We start from the raw sequence: 23,292 nt of genomic DNA on the forward strand, positions 1-23,292 counted from the left end.
GGTGAGGACAAAGGCCTTTTTCATGGCTGAGGGAAGGAAGGCTGCTGCCAGACGGAGAGGAGTGCTAGCCAGGAAACAGAGGCAGCTGCAGCGCCTCTACACGATGCTGCACAGTGGCTTCGATGTGCTCGAGGATATCACCCTTTTAAAAAAGGACATCCGGAGCATAGCCGAAGAAAGTAGTCGAGGAGTGCTGTTAAGAAGCAGAGTGCAGTTCTTAGAAGAAAATGAGAAGTGCACTCGCTTCTTTTTCAGGAAAGTGGTAGGCTCCAAGTCTGTCATGGAAAGTGTAGTTGATGAGGAGGGACGAGAGAGAACAGAGCCGAGTGCTATCCTCTCCTGCACCGAGGCCTTCTACTCAAGACTGTACAGCTCTACAGAGGTAAAGGATGAAGAAATTCTTTTTTTCACCTCAAAGCTAGAAAACGTTTTGAGTGAAGAAGATAGGGAAGTACTAGAGAGGGATTTGACAGTAGAAGAGCTGAGACAGGCTATGGAGAGCTTACAGAAGGGAAAAACTCCGGGTGCTGACGGGCTCCCTAAAGAATTTTATTCCACCTTTTGGGACCTGCTTCAGGATCCGCTACTGCTCCTATTCGAGGAAAGCTATAAGACAGAATTGCTGCCTGACTCCTTAAGAGAAGGCACTATCTCTCTCTTGTTTAAGAAAGGAGCAAAGAATGACATAAAGAACTGGAGACCCCTCAGCCTGTTAGGCGTGGACACTAAGATCCTGTCCAAAGCCCTTTTCCTGCGCCTACAAAATGTAGTGGCCTCACTGGTAGGGAAAGAACAGACTTGTGGGATAGCAGGACGCCTGATGAGCGACAACCTGGCCTTGTTGAGGGATGTCTGTCTGTACTCGGAGGATCGCTCCCTCCCTCTGTGCATTTTAGGTGTAGACCTAGAAAAGGCCTTTGACCGCCTAAACCGGCAGTACTTAACATCGGTACTTGAGCACATGAAGTTTGGCCCCATCATGAGAAAGTGGATTAACCTGCTGTACACAGGTAGCAACAGCAGAGTAATGGTTAATGGCAATAGATCACGCCCCTTTGAAGTCTGTTCAGGGGTGAGGCAGGGCTGCCCATTATCCCCCTTGTTATTTGTTTTGGCTATGGAGCCCTTAGCCTGTGCCTTGCGCCAGGATCAGGCCATTAATGGGATACCAGTGCCTGGAAGTGGGGGAGGAGAGGTAAAGACGTCTCTATACATGGATGACGTCACCCTGCTCCTCTCTGACAATGCCTCAATTAGCAGAGCTCTGCAGTGCTGTGATCGTTTCTCTTTGGCTTCCTCTGCAAAAATTAACAAATCTAAGAGTGAGATTTTTTATCAGAACTGGAGGGAGCCAAAAGAAGGACATGATCTCAGGCTGCAAGAGAAGAGAATTAAGGTCCTGGGGGTGTATTTTGGAGAAGAGATGGGAACAGTAAATTGGCAGAACAAATTGCCAATCTTAAACAAAAAACTGATGCAATGGAAGGACCGAGACCTCACCATGACAGGGAAGGTGCTGGTCATCAAAGCTGAGCTCTTGCCTATCTTGAATTTTCTGGCTTCTACCTTCCCAATCCCACACCGTGTTGCGGCGGTACTGAGGAGATTGATGTTTCAATTTCTATGGGGTGGGAAGCAGGAAAGACTCAGAAGGGAAATAATGTACAGGCCGCTACCCTCAGGGGGGAAGTCTGTCCCAGATATTGCTACGAAGCTGCTGTGCATTTTCCTGGCCTCTGTGCTGAGAGGCTTTGCAACAGCACCTGCAGCGCGTACCTGGACTTATTTTTCCAGGCTCTGGATAGGTAGGGAGGTGTTCAGAGTGTGGGGTGTCAGACCCAAGCTGGATGTCCCACTCTCTGACACATGCCCTGCAATTTATGGGACAGTTAAAAGTTTTCTAAGATCTCACCCAATTGGCCATATTCCCCTCCGAGATGTCAGCGTCCAAAAACTGGAAGATTTCGTTGCACCCCAGAACAATAGGCAGACCCCTGTGGGCATTTTAACATCAGCCCAAACAAGGAAGGTGTGGAAACACACATCCTCTAAGTTTCTGTGCAACATTCACAGAGATTTAGCCTGGAGTGTCGTCCACCAGTGCTTACCGGTACGAACTTTCTTGTACCGTAGGGGCCTCACCCCCAGCCCACGCTGCGTTAGGGTGGGCTGCGGCGAGGAGGAGACTGTGACCCATCTCCTGTGGTCCTGCTTTTTTGCTAAGGCCTTCTGGGCACAGTTTGAAGATTGGTTGCAAGCTCTCTCGCCCCAATTTACCCTGACCGCTGCTTTCGTCATATACGGCATCTCTCCTGTCAAACTTCCTCCTGACGTGTTTGACAGGATCTGGGCCGTGGTGAACAGTGGGAAAGACGCCCTGTGGAGAGTGAGGAACATGGGGCTGTTCAAAGGCATCGAGGTCCCAGTCAAGGCAGCAGGTAGCCTGGCCCTGTTCATCACCCGAGAGAACTATTACCTCAGAGATCTGTGGAGAGAAGGGAGGGAGGAAGCAGAAAATCTGTGGGAAATAGAGAGCATAGGTCAATATCTCAAGAAACTGTGAAAAACATTATCATGTTTAAGTAAAGAATGTGATTTGCACCAGAAAAAAAGAAATTGTTGCTATGTAACTGGTACCGTGTCAAAATGTAATGAGATGTGATCATATATACTGTTTTAAGTATGTATATTAATGGAAAGCTTTCTAATTTGTGATGTCCTGTATTTTTTTGTGAAAAGAAAATAAAGTTCTTAAAAATCGAAAAAAAAAAAAAAAAAAAAAAGGTTCACCCAGAGCGAGGCTCGGCCATTGCACTCCGGCTGTGCTGACCCCTGCGAATTCCCCAAATGTGGGAATCTCGACTGCATAATTTCTGGTAGTGGGGGACTGCGTTCGCGCTCTCTCCTGATGTGCTTGGTTCAATATCAGATATGGAAGAGTTATGACACCACGAGCTGCGATAGGATCCCAGTTCGAAAGGAGTCGATGCCACTGCTGGTTTCCGGTTGCTTTTAGTTAGAGATCCGGAGAAGCATTTCAAGCTGGTTACGCTACTCCTTCCGGACATTCATTCCCTTTTCAAAGTCAGTCATTTTGCTGTAGTCTGCATTATTTAGGCTGAATATCGAGGTTAGCCTTTATTTGGTCATGGGAGCCTCGGTACTGTATGCTAATTCTCAAGACAGTTTCACCCGTTTTCTGATTGCTAGGTTCTGTACCAGTGCAGACATGTCAAACAGTGAATGGCTGTACCTCTATTGTATCCGTGCCCAATGAATGAAATCAGTAATAAATGAATATATGTATAGTTATACGAAAAACAAGTGGTTTATCGACTCATCTTCATTTGCAGATTTAGAGGCAGCTTCGATATTCATTTTACAAATGTTTTTTTTTTTTATATGGGTCACACACATGCCATAGCAACAAAACATCTCTAGAGATGAGGCTATAGATCACCTTTCCATCCTCCAGGTTTTCCTCCCAAAACCTACGGTACCAACGGCGACCCCTGCTGGCCGAGAGAGCAAAAGCTTGCAGCACCTGGTATTCCCAGGCAGTCTCCCATCCAAGTACTAACCAGGCCCAACCCTGCTTAGCTTCCAAGATCAGGAACATTCAGGGTGGTGTGGCCGCAAGCGAAAGCCATGGCACCTGACTCGTTACTTGAAGCTGTGTGTGGCTGGGGCTCCGCGCCCCCCGAGCGGGACTGAAGGATCGTTCGTGTGCAGCTCTTTGGAAAGGAGCTTCTTTCCAAATCGCATTGTGTACCTGGATGTTGGCGAATGTGCTCCCTTGTGTTGACTTGTCCCGCACTGGAGGAGAACAAACAAACTGCTCGGAGGAGCACAAGGCAAGTCTTCACAAGACAAAAACCTCCAATGCACAGCACTCAAAACATTTCTGGGCTGTCGCGTGTTTATTTCAGCACATAAAGCGCACCAGTCCAACACGTCGGCCGGGCACGCGGCACCTCCGCCCTCTTGTGGCCTTGCGGCGTCAGAGCAAGAGGTTCCTTCTCGCTGCCTTTCCGCTGTGTTGCAGAGCCCTGAGAGGGAACCTGGAGCGCACACTTTGTGTGGGCGGGAGACCGCGTTCGCGCTCTGCCCCCGATCTGTTGCGCGAGTGCTAAATCTCACGGCGCCAACCAGCGGCCAGGAGACAAGTGCAATATCGCGGGACAGGGGGGCCTCGTCATTGATTGTTACATATGAGACGGGGATTAGGAGGAGACCCCGACTGATTGGTAAAGGGGAACACTAACACCAGAGTGACACCCGCGGTGTCTCATTTTGAGAGACGCCCTGGGATTTCTTAATGGCCAAGGAGGGTCGGGACCTCGGTTTTACGCCTCCCCCAAAGGACGGCGCCTGTTTGTGCAGCAGAGTGTCACCATCAGGATGCTGGGGCATAAGAAAGCCACACAGACCGCAGGGTGAGCGCTCCCTACTGGTCCCAGTCACACGTCTTGCAGGAGCAGCAGCAACCTGAGCTTTTCCGGGGGGAATCTCCCATCCGGGTGCCGGCTAGGCTCACACCTGGTGGGCTGCCGTGGGTGAGCCCAGTCGAGAGTCGCAGGGTGAGATCTAGTCACCGGGGAGAAACGATACAAGCAAAGGATTACTCAGCTTCCAGCACTTGAAAAGGCCAACAAATGACTTGTTCCCTCCGGAGCTGAATGTACCTGCATGTGTCGTGTCGTCTACTTCCCCCGCCCCGCTGTGTTTGCTGTATTGTCTTTGAAGCCGGCCCCCGAGACGAGACGGGCTGTTCCTGTGCCCCAATTAACACTTTACAGGTGCCATTCCCCGGCATTGTGGCCATTGTCGGTGGTCACACGCGATAAGATAAGGTGGAGGAGGGCGGGGCATGCCCAGCGCCAGACATTCAAGGAGGGGGCTGTGCGAGGTGAGGTGAGGTGTGACACGCCGGAGCCCCGACGCTGCTAATGCGGAGCACTTGTTGAAGTGGCATTGAAAGGACGTTTGCGCACGGAGCGAGCCTTCCCTGCGGCGGAGCGTGGAAACTTTCTCCCCGCGCTGCAGGAGTTGTGTGCGCTGCAGCGGTGCCGAGAGAACAGCACAGAAGGCAGCAGGCTCTGGAGAGCGGGTAAGAGACAAACCTTGTGGGCAGGCGAGCAGGCCCGTTTTTTGGAAATTGCTGAAAAGGCTCCGGTGTTTGTTCGGTGTGTGGCAGGCGCACGACGCGAGCTTGCGTAGCGATCTGCCGGTCTGGTGTTATGCAAATGAGGCCGAATTGCGTCCCGGGACATGCTGCGAATGCGCATTGGCGACTGCAGATGTGTAGGAAACGGCGCGCTCGTTTTCTCGTTTTGCCCACCCTTTTGAGTGTTAGTGTGGCGTGTGAGTGTGCGAAAGAGTGGGCCCAGCAGGAGGCGGTGGTGTGCGGGGCGAGGAGCTGGCCTAGGCTGCGCGCTTTGTGCTGTGGGTGCGGGCCGCTTGCAGGGGCTTGTACAGCTCATACTTACCTGGCAGGGGAGATACCTTGATCAAGAAGGAGGTTCACCCAGAGCGAGGCTCGGCCATTGCACTCCGGCTGTGCTGACCCCTGCGAATTCCCCAAATGTGGGAATCTCGACTGCATAATTTCTGGTAGTGGGGGACTGCGTTCGCGCTCTCCCCTGATGTGCTTGGTCCAATATCAGATACGGAAGAGTTATGACACCACGAGCTGCGATAGGATCCCAGTTCGAAAGGAGTCGATGCCACTGCTGGTTCCCGGTTTCTTTTAGTTAGAGATCCGGAGAAGCATTTCAAGCTGGTTACGCTACTCCTTCCGGACATTCATTCCCTTTTCAAAGTCAGTCATTTTGCTGTAGTCTGCATTATTTAGGCTGATTATCGAGGTTAGCCTTTATTTGGTCATGGGAGCCTCGGTACTGTATGCTAATTCTCAAGACAGTTTCACCCGTTTTCTGATTGCTAGGTTCTGTACCAGTGCAGACATGTCAAACAGTGAATGGCTGTACCTCTATTGTATCCGTGCCCAATGAATGAAATCAGTAATAAATGAATATATGTATAGTTATACGAAAAACAAGTGGTTTATCGACTCATCTTCATTTGCAGATTTAGAGGCAGCTTCGATATTCGTTTTACAAATGGGTTTTTTTTTTATATGGGTCAAACACATGCCATAGCAACAAAACATCTCTAGAGATGAGGCTATAGATCACCTTTCCATCCTCCAGGTTTTCCTCCCAAAACCTACGGTACCAACGGCGACCCCTGCTGGCCGAGAGAGCAAAAGCTTGCAGCACCTGGTATTCCCAGGTAATCTCCCATCCAAGTACTAACCAGGCCCAACCCTGCTTAGCGTCCAAGATCAGACGAGATCTGGAACATTCAGGGTGGTGTGGCCGCAAGTGAAAGCCATGGCGCCTGACTCGCTACTTGAAGCTGTGTGTGGCTGGGGCTCCGCGCCCCCCGAGCGGGACTGAAGGATCGTTCGTGTGCAGCTCTTTGGAAAGGAGCTTCTTTCCAAATCGCATTGTGTACCTGGATGTTGGCGAATGTGCTCCCTTGTGTTGACTTGTCCTGCACTGGAGGAGAACAAACAAACTGCTCGGAGGAGCACAAGGCAAGTCTTCACAAGACAAAAACCTCCAATGCACAGCACTCAAAACATTTCTGGGCTGTCGCGTTTTTATTTCAGCACATAAAGCGCACCAGTCCAACACGTCGGCCAGCCGCGCGGTGCCTCCGCCCTCTTGTGGCCTTGCGGCGTCAGAGCAAGAGGCTCCTTCTCGCTGCCTTTCCGCTGTGTTGCAGAGCCCAGAGAGGGAACCTGGAGCGCACACTTTGTGGGGGGCGGGAGACCGCGTTCGCGCTCTGCCCCCGATCTCTTGCGCGAGTGCTAAATCTCACGGCGCCAGCCAGCGGCCAGGAGACAACTGCAATATCGCGGGACAGGGGGGCCTCGTCATTGATTGTTACATATGAGACGGGGATTAGGAGGAGACCCCGACTGATTGGTAAAGGGGAACACTAACACCAGAGTGACACCCGCTGCGTCTCATTTTGAGAGACGCCCTGGGATTTCTTAATGGCCAAGGAGGGTCGGGACCTCGGTTTTACGCCTCCCCCGAAGGACGGCGCCTGTTTGTGCAGCAGAGTGTCGCCATCAGGATGCTGGGGCATAAGAAAACCACACAGACCGCAGGGTGAGCGCTCCCTACTGGTCCTAGTCACACGTCTTGCAGGAGCAGCAGCAACCTGAGCTTTTCCGGGGGGAATCTCCCATCCGGGTGCCGGCTAGGCTCACACCTGCTGGGCTGCCGTGGGTGAGCCCAGTCGAGAGTCGCAGGGTGAGATCTAGTCACCGGGGAGAAACGATACAAGCGAAGGATTACTCGGCTCCCAGCACTTGAAATGGCCATCAAATGACTCGTTCCCGCCGGAGCTGAATGTACCTGCATGTGTCGTGTCGTCTACTTCCCCCGCCCCGCTGTGTTTGCTGTATTGTCTTTGAAGCCGGCCCCCGAGACGAGACGGGCTGTTCCTGTGCCCCAATTAACACTTTACAGGTGCCATTCCCCGGCATTGTGGCCATTGTCGGTGGTCACACGCGATAAGATATGGTGGAGGAGGGCGGGGCATGCCCAGCGCCAGACATTCAAGGAGGGGGCTGTGCGAGGTGAGGTGAGGTGCGACACGCCGGAGCCCCGACGCTGCTAATGCGGAGCACTTGTTGAACTGGCATTGAAAGGACGTGTGCGCACGGAGCGAGCCTTCCCTGCGGCGGAGCGTGGAAACTTTCTCCCCGCGCTGCAGGAGTTGTGTGCGCTGCAGCGGTGCCGAGAGAACAGCACAGAAGGCAGCAGGCTCTGGAGAGCGGGTAAGAGACAAACCTTGTGGGCAGGCGAGCAGGCCCGTTTTTTGGAAATTGCCGAATAGGCTCCGGTGTTTGTTCGGTGTGTGGCAGGCGCACGACGCGAGCTTGCGTAGCGATCTACCGGGCTGGTGTTATGCAAATGAGGCCGAATTGCGTCCCGGGACATGCTGCTAATGCGCATTGGCGACTGCAGATGTGTAGGAAATGGCGCGCTCGTTTTCTCGTTTTGCCCACCCTTTTGAGTGTAAGTGTGGCGTGTGAGTGTGCGAAAGAGTGGGCCCAGCAGGAGGCGGTGGTGTGCGGGGCGAGGAGCTGGCCTAGGCTGCGCGCTTTGTGCTGTGGGTGCGGGCCGCTTGCAGGGGCTTGTACAGCTCATACTTACCTGGCAGGGGAGATACCTTGATCAGCTTGTAGGTGGAGTTGTTGGATTGTTTTCTTGTTTTGTGGAAGCAGTGTTTGTTTTGCAGTTTACGAAATGGCAACTTTTGGATCCCGCAAGAATGCTGTGCGTTTTGAGCTTTTGGATGACCTCTTCATGGGTCGTATGCAGTTCAGCAGAAAAGTGTTGCAGAAGGAACTTGGCTTTGAACCTCGGCACTTGGATTTCATCTTCGCTCTCCCAGGTCAGAAAGCGTTTGAGGTTGTATTTGCTTCCTATCCTCTGTTTGAACAATGTGTGGATGTGTTTGAGGCAAAAGAGGGAAAGTTCCTGCTCTTGAGAAGATCAACTTGCAGCCTTTGACACAGAGAGAGAGGAAAACTGTGCATGTTGTTATGTTCTCGGAACTGGCAAAGACGGAGGACATTCACACCTGGCTTAACCAGTACTGCACCGTCCACCATGGAACTGAGGTTAGAGATGTTGACGGTATAAAAACAGGAGCAAGGAAATTCGAGGTTCGCTTGCTACCGGACAATGTAAATGGAGGCTTAAGGCACCTGCCCTCTACAATCCGGCTGGGCGCCTGCAATGGCTATGTTTTTTATGTGGGACAACCAAAGGTGTGTCGGCGCTGTGGTGCTGTGGGACACCTGGCATCGTCCTGCACTGTGAAATGCTGCAAGACCTGTGGCAAACAGGGACATTTAGCCTCTGACTGTTCAATGCTGCCAAAGTGCAATTTATGTGGCTCGGAAGGACACGTTTTTAAGAACTGCCCTCACGCCTACGCCAATAAACTCAAAATGAGAAAGGATGAGGCAGTGCTTGTTTCAGCCAAACCGGCCCGAAAAGCCAAAGCAAACAACAAGTCAAACAAAGAACCCTTGTTGGACAAAGACTCTCAGCCTCCAGCCAGGATCAGTCCTGCTGTGGCTCCGGGGCCGGTGGAAGAAAGATCCACTACGCCCCCACAACCGCAGACTGCACCAGACAAGCACGAGGGTTTGAAAACCCCCGAGAACAGCGAGGACCCCTCCCCCACTCCTGCTCCTCAGAACGAGGGCCAGTGTGGGGCCCCCCGGTGGAGCGGGTCCAGCGAGGATACCCAGGATTCAGCGGAGCTGCTTTTCCCAGACTCTGCAAGTGCTACAGATGCCCTCCTCTCCTCCATCCAGTCCATCACGGAGGATCTGCAGCAGCTGGTGGGTGAGGGGGAAGAGGAGACTGGTGCATCGGCTGCACCCCTTTCCCCTCAGTGCTCCCAGGAGCTGGACGTAAGGAAAAGGAAAAATGACTCTGTTTTCTCCCCGAGCGAGGAGGAAGGAGAGCATGGCGATGGGGACAGCTGGAACCCCTCCACCCCTCCCTCTACCCCCTTCCTTGAAATGGACTCTGTGAACGCTTTTACTGCTGCCACCCTGATGAAGGCTCATTCAGAGGATGGCTGGCAGGAAATTGGTAAGAAGAAAAAGAAAAAGAAGAAGGTAACAGGTGAGACAGAAGAGAAATGTGTTTTGTAAAGACTGGCTCCACTTTCTTATGTAATATGGCTCTAAACATAATTTCTCTTAACACCAGAGGTATCAATGACAGAGTTAAATGCCAGTCTGTCTTTGATTACCTCCAGCAGAGAGAGGGAGATGTGTTGATGTTGCAGGAGTGTGCTTTAGCCTATCAAGAGAGGTATAAAAGCTTTGAAGATAGGTGGGATAAAGGGCTTTCTGTTTGGTCAGGGGACAATAACAACAGAGCCTCTGGCGTGGCCATTCTTTTCAAAGGATGGGCTTTCAAATTGAAAAGTATTCAGAGGGTCATAGATGGCAGGTTGCTGTGTGTGGATGTGGAATGGGGGACCGTTAACCTGCGGCTAATCAATGTGTATTGTCCTACTGACGTGGGAGGAAGGGTGGAGCTACTCAAGGCACTCTCTCCCCTATTGTTATGTAGCACAGACGTGATAGTGGGAGGGGATTTTAATTGTATCTTAGAGCACACAGACAGGCAGTCTAGCTCTCCGATAAAATTGGATTCCAGCTCACTGGCCCTGCAAAACTTAGTTCAAGACTTTAAACTCTCAGACACATATAGATGTATATATCCCACAACAGCAGGATATACATGGTCAGGGAGGAATAGCAGCTCCAGAATTGACTATTGCTTTGTCTCAGCGAGAGTGAAAGTTGTTGGGGTCACTCTTCAGCCTGTCTTCTTCTCAGATCATCAGGCTTTAGGGTGTAGAGTGGAACTCCAGGGCGGGACTGTCTTTGGCCCAGGCCTCTGGAAGCTCAACACAAAGCTGCTAGAGAACGAGGGGGTAGTATCACGCTACAAGGAGAAACTATCACAGTGGCTGTCCTTGCAGTGTCTGTACGGGTCAGTAGGAGAGTGGTGGGAGGAGGTGAAGATGAGGACAAAGGCCTTTTTCATGGCTGAGGGAAGGAAGGCTGCTGCCAGACGGAGAGGAGTGCTAGCCAGGAAACAGAGGCAGCTGCAGCGTCTCTACACGATGCTGCACAGTGGCCTCGATGTGCTCGAGGATATCACCCTTTTAAAAAAGGACATCCGGAGCATAGCCGAAGAAAGTAGTCGAGGAGTGCTGTTAAGAAGCAGAGTGCAGTTCTTAGAAGAAAATGAGAAGTGTACTCGCTTCTTTTTCAGGAAAGTGGTAGGCTCCAAGTCTGTCATGGAAAGTGTAGTTGATGAGGAGGGACGAGAGAGAACAGAGCCGAGTGCTATCCTCTCCTGCACCGAGGCCTTCTACTCAAGACTGTACAGCTCTACAGAGGTAAAGGATGAAGAAATTCATTTTTTCACCTCAAAGCTAGAAAACGTTTTGAGTGAAGAAGACAGGGAAGTACTAGAGAGGGATTTGACAGTAGAAGAGCTGAGACAGGCTATGGAGAGCTTACAGAAGGGGAAAACTCCGGGTGCTGACGGGCTCCCTAAAGAATTTTATTGCACCTTTTGGGATCTGCTTCAGGATCCGCTACTGCTCCTATTCGAGGAAAGCTATAAGACAGAATTGCTGCCTGACTCCTTAAGAGAAGGCACTAATTCTCTCTTGTTTAAGAAAGGAGCAAAGAATGACATAAAGAACTGGAGACCCCTCAGCCTGTTAGGCGTGGACACTAAGATCCTGTCCAAAGCCCTTTTCCTGCGCCTACAAAATGTAGTGGCCTCACTGGTAGGGAAAGAACAGACTTGTGGGATAGCAGGACGCCTGATGAGCGACAACCTGGCCTTGTTGAGGGATGTCTGTCTGTACTCGGAGGATCGCTCCCTCCCTCTGTGCATTTTAGGTGTAGACCTAGAAAAGGCCTTTGACCGCCTAAACCGGCAGTACTTAACATCGATACTTGAGCACATGAAGTTTGGCCCCATCATGAGAAAGTGGATTAACCTGCTGTACACAGGTAGCAACAGCAGAGTAATGGTTAATGGCAATAGATCACGCCCCTTTGAAGTCTGTTCAGGGGTGAGGCAGGGCTGCCCATTATCCCCCTTGTTATTCGTTTTGGCTATGGAGCCCTTAGCCTGTGCCTTGCGCCAGGATCAGGCCATTAATGGGATACCAGTGCCTGGAAGTGGGGGAGGAGAGGTAAAGACATCTCTATACATGGATGACGTCACCCTGCTCCTCTCTGACAATGCCTCAATTAGCAGAGCTCTGCAGTGCTGTGATCGTTTCTCTTTGGCTTCCTCTGCAAAAATTAACAAATCTAAGAGTGAGATTTTTTATCAGAACTGGAGGGAGCCAAAAGAAGGACATGATCTCAGGCTGCAAGAGAAGAGAATTAAGGTCCTGGGGGTGTATTTTGGAGAAGAGATGGGAACAGAAAATTGGCAGAACAAATTGCCAATCTTAAACAAAAAACTGATGCAATGGAAGGACCGAGACCTCACCATGACAGGGAAGGTGCTGGTCATCAAAGCTGAGCTCTTGCCTGTCTTGAATTTTCTGGCTTCTACCTTCCCAATCCCACACTGTGTTGCGGCGGTGCTGAGGAGATTGATGTTTCAATTTCTATGGGGTGGGAAGCAGGAAAGACTCAGAAGGGAAATAATGGACAGGCCGCTACCCTCAGGGGGGAAGTCTGTCCCAGATATTGCTACGAAGCTGCTGTGCATTTTCCTGGCCTCTGTGCTGAGAGGCTTTGCAACAGCACCTGCAGCGCGTACCTGGACTTATTTTGCCAGGCTCTGGATAGGTAGGGAGGTGTTCAGAGTGTGGGGTGTCAGACCCAAGCTGGATGTCCCACTCTCTGACACATGCCCTGCAATTTATGGGACAGTTAAAAGTTTTCTAAGATCTCACCCAATTGGCCATATTCCCCTCCGAGATGTCAGCGTCCAAAAACTGGAAGATTTCGTTGCACCCCAGAACAATAGGCAGACCCCTGTGGGCATTTTAACATCAGCCCAAACAAGGAAGGTGTGGAAACACACATCCTCTAAGTTTCTGTGCAACATTCACAAAGATTTAGCCTGGAGTGTCGTCCACCAGTGCTTACCGGTTCGAACTTTCTTGTACCGTAGGGGCCTCACCCCCAGCCCACACTGCGTTAGGGTGGGCTGTGGCGAGGAGGAGACTGTGACCCATCTCCTGTGGTCCTGCTTTTTGGCTAAGGCCTTCTGGGCACAGTTTGAAGATTGGTTGCAAGCTCTCTCGCTCCAATTTACCCTGACCGCTGCTTTCGTCATATACGGCATCTCTCCTGTCAAACTTCCTCCTGACGTGTTTGACAAGATCTGGGCCGTGGTGAACAGTGGAAAAGACGCCCTGTGGAGAGTGAGGAACATGGGGCTGTTCAAAGGCATCGAGGTCCCAGTCAAGGCAGCAGGTAGCCTGGCCCTGTTCATCACCCTAGAGAACTATTACCTCAGAGATCTGTGGAGAGAAGGGAGGGAGGAAGCAGAAAATCTGTGGGAAATAGAGAGCATAGGTCAATATCCCAAGAAACTGTGAAAAACATTATCATGTTTAAGTAAAGTATGTGATTTGCACCAGAAAAAAAGAAAATTGTTGCTATGTAACTGGTACCGTGTCAATATGTAATGAGATGTGATCATATATACTGTTTTAAGTATGTATATTAATGTAAACCTTTCTAATTTGTGATGTCCTGATTTTTTTTATGAATAGAAAATAAAGTTCTTAAAAAATCGGTTCACCCAGAGGGAGGCTCTGCCATTGCACTCCGGATGTGCTGACCCCTGCGAATTCCCCAAATGTGGGAATCTCGACTGCATAATTTCTGGTAGTGGGGGACTGCGTTCGCGCTCTCCCCTGATGTGCTTGGTCCAATATCGGATAAGGAAAAGTTACGACACCACGAGCTGCGATTGGATCCCAGTTCGAAAGGAGTCGATGCCACTGCTGGTTCCCGGTTTCTTTTAGTTAGAGGTCCGGAGAAGCATTACAAGCTGGTTCCACTACTCCTTCCGGACATTCATTCCCTTTTCAAAGTCAGTCGTTTTGCTGTAGTCTGCATTATTTAGGCGGAGCGTGGAAACTTTCTCCCCGCGCTGCAGGAGTTGTGTGCGCTGCAGCGGTGCCGAGAGAACAGCACAGAAGGCAGCAGGCTCTGGAGAGTGGGTAAGAGACAAACCTTGTGGGCAGGCGAGCAGGCCCGTTTTTTGGAAATTGCTGAAAAGACTCCGGTGTTTGTTCGGTGTGTGGCAGGCGCACGACGCGAGCTTGCGTAGCGATCTGCTGGTCTGGTGTTATGCAAATGAGGCCGAATTGCGTCCCGGGACATGCTGCGAATGCGCATTGGCGACTGCAGATGTGTAGGAAACGGCGCGCTCGTTTTCTCGTTTTGCCCACCCTTTTGAGTGTTAGTGTGGCGTGTGAGTGTGCGAAAGAGTAGGCCCAGCAGGAGGCGGTGGTGTGCGGGGCGAGGAGCTGGCCTAGGCTGCGCGCTTTGTGCTGTGGGTGCGGGCCGCTTGCAGGGGCTTGTACAGCTCATACTTATCTGGCAGAGGAGATACCTTGATCAAGAAGGAGTTTCACCCAGAGCGAGGCTCGGCCATTGCACTCTGGCTGTGCTGACCCCTGCGAATTTCTCAAATGTGGGAATCTCGACTGCATAATTTCTGGTAGTGGGGGACTGCGTTCGCGCTCTCCTCCACCTTATCTTATCGCGTGTGACCACCGACAATGGCCACAATGCCGGGGAATGGCACCTGTAAAGTGTTAATTGGGGCACAGGAACAGCCCGACTCGTCTCGGGGGCCGGCTTCAAAGACAATACAGCAAACACAGCGGGGCGGGGGAAGTAGACGACACGACACATGCAGGTACATTCAGCTCCGGCGGGAAAAAGTCATTTGTCGGCTTTTTCAAGTGCTGGGAGCCGAGTAATCCTTCGCTTGTATCGTTTCTCCCCGGTGACTAGATCTCACCCTGCGACTCTCGACTGGGCTCACCCACGGCAGCCCAGCAGGTGTGAGCCTAGCCGGCACCCGGATGGGAGATTCCCCCCGGAAAAGCTCAGGTTGCTGCTGCTCCTGCAAGACGTGTGACTGGGACCAGTAGGGAGCGCTCACCCTGCGGTCTGTGTGGCTTTCTTATGCCCCAGCATCCTGATGGCGACACTCTGCTGCACAAACAGGCCTTCGGGGGAGGCGTAAAACCGAGGTCCCGACCCTCCTTGGCCATTAAGAAATCCCAGGGCGTCTCTCAAAATGAGACGCCGCGGGTGTCACTCTGGTGTTAGTGTTCCCCTTTACCAATCAGTCGGGGTCTCCTCCTAATCCCCGTCTCATATGTAACAATCAATGACGAGGCCCCCCTGTCCCGCGATATTGCACTTGTCTCCTGGCCGCTGGCTGGCGCCGTGAGATTTAGCACTCGCGCAAGAGATCGGGGGCAGAGCGCGAACGCGGTCTCCCGCCCCCCACAAAGTGTGCGCTCCAGGTTCCCTCTCAGGGCTCTGCAACACAGCGGAAAGGCAGCGAGAAGGAGCCTCTTGCTCTGACGCCGCAAGGCCACAAGAGGGCGGAGGCGACGCGCACCCGGCCGACGTGTTGGACTGGGGCGCTTTATGTGCTGAAATAAACACGCGACAGCCCAGAAATGTTTTGAGTGCTGTGCATTGGAGGTTTTTGTCTTGTGAAGACTTGCCTTGTGCTCCTCCGAGCAGTTTGTTTGTTCTCCTCCAGTGCGGGACAAGTCAACACAAGGGAGCACATTCGCCAACATCCAGGTACACAATGCGATTTGGAAAGAAGCTCCTTTCCAAAGAGCTGCACACGAACGATCCTTCAGTCCCGCTAGGGGGGCGCGGAGCCCCAGCCACACACAGCTTCAAGTAGCGAGTCAGGCGCCCTGGCTTTTGCTTGCGGCCACACCACCCTGAATGTTCCCGATCTTGTCTGGTCTTGGAAGCTAAGCAGGGTTGGGCCTGGTTAGTACTTGGATGGGAGACTGCCTGAGAATACCAGGTGCTGTAAGCTTTTGCTCTCTCGGCCAGCAGGGGTCACCATTGGTACAGTAGGTTTCGGGAGAAAAACCTGGAGGATGGAAAGGTGATCTATGGCCTCAACTAATCTTAATCTCACCTAATCTTTGACCAGCCCAGCTGCGCCCCACCCGAAGCCAGGGAAGCACAAAAATTGCATGGAACTCATTCATGCTCCTCTCCACGGAAATCTTTAGTAAAAGGCAAAAGATTTGTATGAGATGAAGAGAAACCAGAGTGCGTGGCCGCCCAGCTCCAGGAGCCCAGGCCGCCTCCAAAGCCTCTGCCCTACCGGTCGTGGTTGGCAATGCACCTGGCCTCACAAACGAGCCGGTGTGGCCCGTTCAGCTCCGGGCTCATCGCCTGCGACTCTCGGCTTCCGGGCGTGCCCAATCCGTGCTGCGGCGACGCGATGACTCGGAAAACAACCGGCCACACTGTACCGGAAACGACGCACTCTGGGAAGCCGCTATGCAAATCGAGTTCCCAAGATCCCCGGCAGCCGGACACATCCCGCCCGCCAGTGAAAAGAGCGGGAATCAGAAGGCCAGAGATCCAGGACTCACGGGACAGATGGCCACAACCGCAGTAACAAGAGCAATTGCCAGCGATTGTTTTCTCTCTTTGACCAGCCCAGCTGCGCCCCACCCGAAAGCAGGGAAGCACAAAAATTGCATGGAACTCATTCATGCTCCTCTCCACGGAAATCTTTAGTAAAAGGCGAAAGATTTGTACGAGATGAAGAGAAACCAGAGTGCGTAGCCGCCCAGCTCCAGGAGCCCAGGCCGCCTCCAAAGCCTCTGCCCTACCGGTCGTGGTTGGCAATGCACCTGGCCTCACAAACGAGCCGGTGTGGCCCGTTCAGCTCCGGGCTCATCGCCTGCGGCTCTCTGCTTGCGGGCGTGCCCAATCCGTGCTGCGGCGACGCGATGACTCGGAAAACAACCGGCCACACTGTACGGAAACGACGCACTCTGGGAAGCCGCTATGCAAATCGAGTTCCCAAGATCCCCGGCGGCCAGACACATCCCGCCCGCCAGTGAAAAGAGCGGGAATCAGAAGGCCAGAGATCCAGGACTCACGGGACAGATGGCCACAACCGCAGTTACAAGAGCGATTGCCAGCGATTGTTTTCTTTCTTTGACCAGCCCAGCTGCGCCCCACCCGAAGGCAGAGAAGCACAAAATTTGCATGGAACTCATTCATGCTCCTCTCCACGGAAATCTTTAGTAAAAGGCGAAAGATTTGTACGAGATGAAGAGAAACCAGAGTGCGTGGCCGCCCAGCTCCAGGAGCCCAGGCCGCCTCCAAAGCCTCTGCCCTACCGGTCGTGGTTGGCAATGCACCTGGCCTCACAAACGAGCCGTTGTGGCCCGTTCAGCTCCGGGCTCATCGCCTGCGGCTCTCGGCTTGCGGGCGTGCCCAATCCGTGCTGCGGCGACGCGATGACTCGGAAAACAACCGGCCACACTGTACGGAAACGACGCACTCTGGGAAGCCGCTATGCAAATCGAGTTCCCAAGATCTCCGGCGGCCGGACACATCCCGCCCGCCAGTGAAAAGAGCGGGAATCAGAAGGCCAGAGATCCAGGACTCACGGGACAGATGGCCACAACCGCAGTTACAAGAGCGATTGCCAGCGATTGTTTTCTTTCTTTGACCAGCCCAGCTGCGCCCCACCCGAAGGCAGAGAAGCACAAAATTTGCATGGAACTCATTCATGCTCCTCTCCACGGAAATCTTTAGTAAAAGGCGAAAGATTTGTACGAGATGAAGAGAAACCAGAGTGCGTGGCCGCCCAGCTCCAGGAGCCAAGGCCGCCTCCAAAGCCTCTGCCCTACCGGTCGTGGTTGGCAATGCACCTGGCCTCACAAACGAGCCGTTGTGGCCCGTTCAGCTCCGGGCTCATCGCCTGCGGCTCTCGGCTTGCGGGCGTGCCCAATCCGTGCTGCGGCGACGCGATGACTCGGAAAACAACCGGCCACACTGTACGGAAACGACGCACTCTGGGAAGCCGCTATGCAAATCGAGTTCCCAAGATCTCCGGCGGCCGGACACATCCCGCCCGCCAGTGAAAAGAGCGGGAATCAGAAGGCCAGAGATCCAGGACTCACGGGACAGATGGCCACAACCACAGTAACAAGAGCGATTGCCAGCGATTGTTTTCTTTCTTTGACCAGCCCAGCTGCGCCCCACCTGAAGGCAGAGAAGCACAAAAATTGCATGGAATTCATTCATGCTCCTCTCCACGGAAATCTTTAGTAAAAGGCGAAAGATTTGTACGAGATGAAGAGAAACCAGAGTGCGTGGCCACCCAGCTGCAGGAGCCCAGGCCGCCTCCAAAGCCTCTGCCCTACCGGTCGTGGTTGGCAATGCACCTGGCCTCACAAACGAGCCTGTGTGGCCCGTTCAGCTCCGGGCTCATCGCCTGCGGCTCTCGGCTTGCGGGCGTGCCCAATCCGTGCTGCGGCGACGCGATGACTCGGAAAACAACCAGCCACACTGTACGGAAACGACGCACTCTGGGAAGCCGCTATGCAAATCGAGTTCCCAAGATCCCCGGCGGCCAGACATATCCCGCCCGCCAGTGAAAAGAGCGGGAATCCGAAGGCCAGAGATCCAAGACTCACGGGACAGATGGCCACAACCGCAGTAACAAGAGCGATTGCCAGCGATTGTTTTCTCTCTTTGACCAGCCCAGCTGCGCCCCACCCGAAGGCAGGGAAGCACAAAAATTGCATGGAACTCATTCATGCTCCTCTCCACGGAAATCTTTAGTAAAAGGCGAAAGATTTGTACGAGATGAAGAGAAACCAGAGTGCGTAGCCGCCCAGCTCCAGGAGCCCAGGCCGCCTCCAAAGCCTCTGCCCTACCGGTCGTGGTTGGCAATGCACCTGGCCTCACAAACGAGCCGGTGTGGCCCGTTCAGCTCCGGGCTCATCGCCTGCGGCTCTCGGCTTGCGGGCGTGCCCAATCCGTGCTGCGGCGACGCGATGAGTCGGAAAACAACCGGCCACACTGTACGGAAACGACGCACTCTGGGAAGCCGCTATGCAAATCGAGTTCCCAGATCCCCGGCGGCCGGACACATCCCGCCCGCCAGTGAAAAGTGTAGGAATCAGAAGGCCGGAGATCCAGGACTCACGGGACAGATGGCCACAACCGCAGTAACAAGAGCGATTGCCAGCGATTGTTTTCTCTCTTTGACCAGCCCAGCTGCGCCCCACCCGAAGGCAGGGAAGCACAAAAATTGCATGGAACTCATTCATGCTCCTCTCCACGGAAATCTTTAGTAAAAGGCGAAAGATTTGTACGAGATGAAGAGAAACCAGAGTGCGTGGCCGCCCAGCTCCAGGAGCCCAGGCCGCCTCCAAAGCCTCTGCCCTACCGGTCGTGGTTGGCAATGCACCTGGCCTCACAAACGAGCCGGTGTGGCCCGTTCAGCTCCGGGCTCATCGCCTGCGGCTCTCGGCTTGCGGGCGTACCCAATCCGTGCTGCGAAAACGCGATGTCTCGGAAAACAACCGGCCACACTGTACGGAAACGACGCACTCTGGGAAGCCGCTATGCAAATCGAGTTCCCAAGATCCCCGGCGGCCGGACACATCCCGCCCGCCAGTGAAAAGAGTAGGAATCAGAAGATCCAGGACTCACGGGACAGATGGCCACAACCGCAGTAACAAGAGCGATTGTTTTCTCTCTTTGATCAGCCCAGCTGCGCCCCACCCGAAGGCAGAGAAGCACAAAAATTGCATGGAACTCATTCATGCTCCTCTCCACGGAAATCTTTAGTAAAAGGCGAAAGATTTGTACGAGATGAAGAGAAACCAGAGTGCATGGCCACCCAGCTGCAGGAGCCCAGGCCGCCTCCAAAGCCTCTGCCCTACCGGTCGTGGTTGGCAATGCACCTGGCCTCACAAACGAGCCGGTGTGGCCCGTTCAGCTCCGGGCTCATCGCCTGCGGCTCTCGGCTTGCAGGCGTGCCCAATCCGTGCTGCGGCGACGCGATGACTCGGAAAACAACCGGCCACACTGTACGGAAACGACGCACTCTGGGATGCCGCTATGCAAATCGAGTTCCCAAGATCCCCGGCAGCCAGACACATCCCGCCCGCCAGTGAAAAGAGCGGGAATCAGAAGGCCAGAGATCCAGGACTCATGGGACAAATGGCCACAACCGCAGTAACAAGAGCGATTGCCAGCGATTGTTTTCTCTCTTTGACCAGCCCAGCTGCGCCCCACCCGAAGGCAGAGAAGCACAAAAATTGCATGGAACTCATTCATGCTCCTCTCCACGGAAATCTTTAGTAAAAGGCGAAAAATTTGTACGAGATGAAGAGAAACCAGAGTGCATGGCCACCCAGCTGCAGGAGCCCAGGCCGCCTCCAAAGCCTCTGCCCTACCGGTCGTGGTTGGCAATGCACCTGGCTTCACAAACGAGCCGGTGTGGCCCGTTCAGCTCCGGGCTCATCGCCTGCGGCTTTCGGCTTGCGGGCGTGCCCAATCCGTGCTGCGGCGACGCGATGACTCGGAAAACAACCGGCCACACTGTACGGAAACGTCGCACTCTGGGAAGCCGCTATGCAAATCGAGTTCCCAAAATCCCCGGCGGCCGGACATATCCCGCCCGCCAGTGAAAAGAGCGGGAATCCGAAGGCCAGAGATCCAAGACTCACGGGACAGATGGCCACAACCGCAGTAACAAGAGCGATTGCCAGCGATTGTTTTCTCTCTTTGACCAGCCCAGCTGCGCCCCACCCGAAGGCAGGGAAGCACAAAAATTGCATGGAACTCATTCATGCTCCTCTCCACGGAAATCTTTAGTAAAAGGCGAAAGATTTGTACGAGATGAAGAGAAACCAGAGTGTGTGGCCACCCAGCTGCAGGAGCCCAGGCCGCCTCCAAAGCCTCTGCCCTACCGGTCGTGGTTGGCAATGCACCTGGCCTCACAAACGAGCCGGTGTGGCCCGTTCAGCTCCGGGCTCATCGCCTGCGGCTCTCGGCTTCCGGGCGTGCCCAATCCGTGCTGCGGCGACGCGATGAGTCGGAAAACAACCGGCCACACTGTACGGAAACGACGCACTCTGGGAAACCGCTATGCAAATCGAGTTCCCAAGATCCCCGGCGGCCGGACATATCCCGCCCGCCAGTGAAAAGAGCGGGAATCAGAAGGCCAGAGATCCAAGACTCACGGGACAGATGGCCACAACCGCAGTAACAAGAGCGATTGCCAGCGATTGTTCTTTCTCTTTGACCAGCCCAGCTGCGCCCCACCCGAAGGCAGGGAAGCACAAAAATTGCATGGAACTCATTCATGCTCCTCTCCACGGAAATCTTTAGTAAAAGGCGAAAGATTTGTACGAGATGAAGAGAAACCAGAGTGCGTGGCCACCCAGCTGCAGGAGCCCAGGCCGCCTCCAAAGCCTCTGCCCTACCGGTCGTGGTTGGCAATGCACCTGGCCTCACAAACGAGCCGGTGTGGCCCGTTCAGCTCCGGGCTCATCGCCTGCGGCTCTCGGCTTGCGGGCGTGCCCAATCCGTGCTGTGGCGACGCGATGACTCGGAAAACAACCGGCCACACTGTACGGAAACGACGCACTCTGGGAAGCCGCTATGCAAATCGAGTTCCCAAGATCCCCTGCAGCCGGACACATCCCGCCCGCCAGTGAAAGAGCGGGAATCAGAAGGCCAGAGATCCAGGACTCACGGGACAGATGGCCACAACCGCAGTAACAAGAGCGATTGCCAGCGATTGTTTTCTCTCTTTGACCAGCCCAGCTGCGCCCCACCCAAAGGCAGGGTAGCATAAAAATTGCATGGAACTCATTCATGCTCCTCTCCACGGAAATCTTTAGTAAAAGGCGAAAGATTTGTACGAGATGAAGAGAAACCAGAGTGCGTGGCCACCCAGCTGCAGGAGCCCAGGCCGCCTCCAAAGCCTCTGCCCTACCGGTCGTGGTTGGCAATGCACCTGGCCTCACAAACAAGCCGGTGTGGCCCGTTCAGCTCCGGGCTCATCACTCGACTGCATCTTTTTCTGCAACCTCTGTCGGGCGCTGCGGGAGCCCATCGGCCACAAGTACCAGTACTTTGTCAGGCTGTGGCTCTCCATCCCGATGAGGCACTTGGTCCAGTGGTCAAACACTGGGCCCAAGGCAGAGAGGCGACCGAAGTTCTACACCCATGCTGTCAAGTGGAGCAGGAAGTACGAGGCCACGAGACAGCCGGAGCTCTGCACCAACCACAGAGCTCTGTACAAAGAGGTGAGGGGGCATCTGGTCGCCGACGAAAGGCTGCAAGTTCCCAGACAAGTCTGGGAAAGGACGCAGCCGAAAGAACTGGACAATCAACTAAAGGACCTCAACTGGATGGCCGTACACAAGAGACTGGCCACCAGAGAGGTTCTCTACAGACACTCACTTACCAGGAATCCGCATTGCCCCCGGGACACGTGTTTCGTCGAGGAGACTCAGGAGCACGTGTTCTGGAGCTGCCCCTTCGCCAAGGCGGTGTGGGGCAGAATGGACAACACTATGCAACTCCTGGAGACGGGTGCGGTGCTCAGTTACCAGTACATTCTGCTGGGGCTGGCACCTACCGGAGTGGACAAGGGGACGCAGTTCCTGATGTGGCTGCTGCTGTCCCTCACAAAGAAAGGCCTGTGGGATGTAAGGAACAATCTCATCCGGCACAACATCGAGTGGGGAGCGAGGGAGCTGGAGGAGAGGATCCTGGCGGACCTCAGGAGGAGGATGAAGCGCGACGTTGCCAAATGGGGTTTCCCTACGGCAAAGGAGCGCTGGAAAGGACTATGGACCCTGTACAGGGACTAAGGATTAACAGCAAGTGGTAGGGTTTGGAGGGACTCTCACAATAGCGCAAATCCGCCCACCCTTGCAACGATTGATAACGGACAATCACCGCCGTTCCGCCGTCGTTTTTCGGAGAGTTACTGTGTGAGATGTGTACTTTTGCAATGTTTTTTTTTCTGATAAAAGTATATTTTATAAGAAAAAATCCTCGCTGGACCCGCTCCACCGGGGGGCCCCACACTGGCCCTCGTTCTGAGGAGCAGGAGTGGGGGAGGGGTCCTCGCTGTTCTCGGGGGTTTTCAAACCCTCGTGCTTGTCTGGTGCAGTCTGCGGTTGTGGGGGCGTAGTGGATCTCTCTTCCACCGGCCCCGGATCCACAGCAGGACTGATCCTGGCTGGAGGCTGAGAGTCTTTGTCCAACAAGGGTTCTTTGTTTGACTTGTTGTTTGCTTTGGCTTTTCGGGCCGGTTTGGCTGAAACAAGCACTGCCTCATCCTTTCTCATTTTGAGTTTATTGGCGTAGGCGTCAGGGCAGTTCTTAAAAACGTGTCCTTCCGAGCCACATAAATTGCACTTTGGCAGCATTGAACAGTCAGAGGCTAAATGTCCCTGTTTGCCACAGGTCTTGCAGCATTTCACAGTGCAGGACGATGCCAGGTGTCCCACAGCACCACAGCGCCGACACACCTTTGGTTGTCCCACATAAAAAACATAGCCATTGCAGGCGCCCAGCCGGATTGTAGAGGGCAGGTGCCTTAAGCCTCCATTTACATTGTCGGG

At 53.7% G+C, this 23,292-nt stretch overlaps 15 non-coding genes and 4 pseudogenes across 15 annotated transcripts; 5 read left to right on the forward strand and 14 right to left on the reverse strand.

Moving 5' to 3' along the window:
- The first annotated feature begins 2,773 nt into the window (after positions 1-2,773).
- On the forward strand, positions 2,774-2,908 carry LOC148827756 (U1 spliceosomal RNA; annotated as a pseudogene).
- A 624-nt stretch (positions 2,909-3,532) lies between these two features.
- On the reverse strand, positions 3,533-3,641 carry LOC148827757 (5S ribosomal RNA; annotated as a pseudogene).
- A 1,840-nt stretch (positions 3,642-5,481) lies between these two features.
- On the forward strand, positions 5,482-5,645 carry LOC148827758 (U1 spliceosomal RNA). Its single transcript, XR_016092023.1, has one exon. It is a non-coding gene; the product is annotated as a U1 spliceosomal RNA (small nuclear RNA).
- A 624-nt stretch (positions 5,646-6,269) lies between these two features.
- Positions 6,270-6,388, reverse strand: LOC148827759 (5S ribosomal RNA; annotated as a pseudogene).
- A 6,975-nt stretch (positions 6,389-13,363) lies between these two features.
- LOC148827760 (U1 spliceosomal RNA) lies at positions 13,364-13,527 on the forward strand. The gene has a single exon (XR_016092853.1). It is a non-coding gene; the product is annotated as a U1 spliceosomal RNA (small nuclear RNA).
- A 677-nt stretch (positions 13,528-14,204) lies between these two features.
- LOC148827761 (U1 spliceosomal RNA) lies at positions 14,205-14,368 on the forward strand. Its single transcript, XR_016091908.1, has one exon. It is a non-coding gene; the product is annotated as a U1 spliceosomal RNA (small nuclear RNA).
- A 1,208-nt stretch (positions 14,369-15,576) lies between these two features.
- On the forward strand, positions 15,577-15,695 carry LOC148827762 (5S ribosomal RNA; annotated as a pseudogene).
- Positions 15,696-15,824: 129 nt separating this feature from the next.
- On the reverse strand, positions 15,825-15,941 carry LOC148827763 (U5 spliceosomal RNA). Its single transcript, XR_016093223.1, has one exon. It is a non-coding gene; the product is annotated as a U5 spliceosomal RNA (small nuclear RNA).
- Positions 15,942-16,341: 400 nt separating this feature from the next.
- Positions 16,342-16,458, reverse strand: LOC148827764 (U5 spliceosomal RNA). Its single transcript, XR_016093130.1, has one exon. It is a non-coding gene; the product is annotated as a U5 spliceosomal RNA (small nuclear RNA).
- A 402-nt stretch (positions 16,459-16,860) lies between these two features.
- Positions 16,861-16,974, reverse strand: LOC148827765 (U5 spliceosomal RNA). Its single transcript, XR_016093200.1, has one exon. It is a non-coding gene; the product is annotated as a U5 spliceosomal RNA (small nuclear RNA).
- Positions 16,975-17,376: 402 nt separating this feature from the next.
- On the reverse strand, positions 17,377-17,490 carry LOC148827766 (U5 spliceosomal RNA). The gene has a single exon (XR_016093201.1). It is a non-coding gene; the product is annotated as a U5 spliceosomal RNA (small nuclear RNA).
- Positions 17,491-17,889: 399 nt separating this feature from the next.
- LOC148827767 (U5 spliceosomal RNA) lies at positions 17,890-18,006 on the reverse strand. Its single transcript, XR_016093227.1, has one exon. It is a non-coding gene; the product is annotated as a U5 spliceosomal RNA (small nuclear RNA).
- A 399-nt stretch (positions 18,007-18,405) lies between these two features.
- On the reverse strand, positions 18,406-18,522 carry LOC148827768 (U5 spliceosomal RNA). The gene has a single exon (XR_016093162.1). It is a non-coding gene; the product is annotated as a U5 spliceosomal RNA (small nuclear RNA).
- A 398-nt stretch (positions 18,523-18,920) lies between these two features.
- On the reverse strand, positions 18,921-19,037 carry LOC148827769 (U5 spliceosomal RNA). Its single transcript, XR_016093163.1, has one exon. It is a non-coding gene; the product is annotated as a U5 spliceosomal RNA (small nuclear RNA).
- A 382-nt stretch (positions 19,038-19,419) lies between these two features.
- Positions 19,420-19,536, reverse strand: LOC148827770 (U5 spliceosomal RNA). Its single transcript, XR_016093186.1, has one exon. It is a non-coding gene; the product is annotated as a U5 spliceosomal RNA (small nuclear RNA).
- Positions 19,537-19,935: 399 nt separating this feature from the next.
- On the reverse strand, positions 19,936-20,052 carry LOC148827771 (U5 spliceosomal RNA). Its single transcript, XR_016093213.1, has one exon. It is a non-coding gene; the product is annotated as a U5 spliceosomal RNA (small nuclear RNA).
- Positions 20,053-20,451: 399 nt separating this feature from the next.
- Positions 20,452-20,568, reverse strand: LOC148827772 (U5 spliceosomal RNA). The gene has a single exon (XR_016093127.1). It is a non-coding gene; the product is annotated as a U5 spliceosomal RNA (small nuclear RNA).
- Positions 20,569-20,967: 399 nt separating this feature from the next.
- LOC148827773 (U5 spliceosomal RNA) lies at positions 20,968-21,084 on the reverse strand. The gene has a single exon (XR_016093164.1). It is a non-coding gene; the product is annotated as a U5 spliceosomal RNA (small nuclear RNA).
- Positions 21,085-21,484: 400 nt separating this feature from the next.
- Positions 21,485-21,599, reverse strand: LOC148827774 (U5 spliceosomal RNA). The gene has a single exon (XR_016093175.1). It is a non-coding gene; the product is annotated as a U5 spliceosomal RNA (small nuclear RNA).
- Between the last annotated feature and the right edge of the window lie 1,693 nt (positions 21,600-23,292).

Source organism: Atractosteus spatula, chromosome 10, assembly GCF_055471065.1.
Source record: "Atractosteus spatula isolate fAtrSpa1 chromosome 10, fAtrSpa1.hap1, whole genome shotgun sequence".
NCBI classification, from domain to species: Eukaryota; Metazoa; Chordata; class Actinopteri; order Semionotiformes; family Lepisosteidae; genus Atractosteus; species Atractosteus spatula.